Here is a 2086-nt window from a genome sequence, read left to right as displayed (position 1 = left end):
GTCCATTCTACCTATAGCAGTGGGCAGTTAGACTCCACTGTGAAGACTGCATGCCTGTAAACAGAAATATTCATGATCTACAAAGCCCAGACATGCCTAGATAGTACCACAAACCTTAAATTCATGCTGGTGTGTGCTCTGGGGAGCCCTTGAGAAGAGGCTGGGCAATTTCCTTGTATTCCTTCAGGCTCTTCTGGAGAAGGATTTAACATCTCACCCAGTAGTACTAATGCTCAAGGGTGTTACCTAATAATGTTGGGGATGTGAGATAGTTGAAGAAGAACCTTTGAAAGATATTTGGGAAAATTAAATTCTGTGAGGGCAAGCAAGACAAATAAAAGTAACTGTAACAAATCCTTATACTTTACAGTTAAACCTAATGCCACAATCTAAGAAAGAATGAAAGGGAAAAATCATCTCCCTAAGAAAATAAATATAAAAATTCCCTGTAACAATTTACACAATGTATTGATAATAAATATATTATTGCCCATGTTCATTGTACATGTATGCCAAGCAGTCAAAATAATTGATAATTTCCTATGATTATGCCATCAGCATGGCTCAGAATCCCATAACTTACAACATCAATTAAATCAATTTGTCCTCTGTAACCTTTGTACCATGGCAGGAATATTCACTTAAGCATGGTAACACACAATAAAGAAATAAATTTATCTGAAAACAGTAAATGAAGGACAGAAGGCTTTTGTTGGCAACATATGAAAAGGTGTTTACTCACCAATAACAACACTGTTGAGGACACAACTGCACACAATCACCATCAACATAGTGCTCTCCTTTCAGAGATATAGAAAAAATGGCACGTATATGACCAATTGCCCTGATATCTTCAATAAATGGGTCAATTATGAACATAAATAAACAAAACATTTGGAGTAGAAATTGGCACAGGATAAATGTCTGGCAATAGTACTTAAATAGTTCATCTACAAGTCCTTCTTTGACATAATAGCCTACGAAAATGATCCTAAATTATTTGATGTTAAACATAGTGTCAGAAGAGTAGACTATGTACCAAGTCCATTCTCTATGTTTACTGTGTCTCTCCCTCTGTTAGTCACCTAATACAGCGCTGGTAGTGCAAGATATCTTTATGCTTCTTTGGGTTGAGCAGGATGAACAATCTAATGTAATTCTTTGATAAAGTGGCTTTTGTCTGAAAACACAGCTCTCCACCTTTCTCTTTCCTAGTGCAAAGTTATGAGGAAGTTCCTACTGTTTCTCAAAATTTAAGCTAATACATCCCACTGTGTTACTATGCAACTTGAATTTAAGGAATTAAACTACTAGTGTTCACATACTTTATACTTACATCTTCTAGAGGGTGTTACAAAAATGGGATATCCGTTTACCTGAACTATTGGAGAAAAATTTCAGGGTTCTGGAGGCCAATATGCCTTTATCTTCTTACAAATTACCAAAAAATAAAAAAAAAATAAAAACCAACCAAATCATGTATCTTTCCTATATCACCACTGACCACTGGGAATTAGAGTTCACACTTAGCATATAGTAAGACCTGTTTCTCATCTCCTAAATCAGAAGATGACAATTCGGCTGACTTAAGTTTTGAATAAGTGCCATTTCACTTGCCCAATTAACCAAGCAAGAACATATTTGTTAAGTAAAGATAAAGCTTTGGTCAGGTCTTCATTGTTTGAAATTTGTGAATTGAGAATCACAATAACAGCTGATATGAACTTAGGTTGAGACTAAGACCTACTAATAAACCATAAACCAATAAATAGCTCTTCACTGTGACAAAATAGCAGCTTAAAGATCTCAGAATCTTGATCCCGAGTTTCCTGAGAAACCGAAACACTGATTTCCAAAGTGGTTGCACAAGATTGCATTCCCACCAGCAATGGATGAGGGTATCCCTTCCTCCACAGCCTCTCCAGCAAAGGCTATCATCAGTGCTTTTGATTAGCCATTCTGACAGGTGTAAGATGATATCTCAAAGTTGTTTTGATTTGCATTTCCCTGACTGCTAATGAGGTTGAGCATGACCTTAGGTGTATTTTGGCCATTTGAACTTCTTCTTTTGAGAATTCTCTGTTCA

The sequence above is a fragment of the Alexandromys fortis genome, unplaced genomic scaffold (genome assembly GCF_014885135.2).
Source record: "Alexandromys fortis isolate MF-2015 unplaced genomic scaffold, M_Fortis_MF-2015_v1.1 scaffold_505, whole genome shotgun sequence".
Lineage (NCBI taxonomy): Eukaryota > Metazoa > Chordata > Mammalia > Rodentia > Cricetidae > Alexandromys > Alexandromys fortis.
This window is presented reverse-complemented; position numbering follows the sequence as displayed.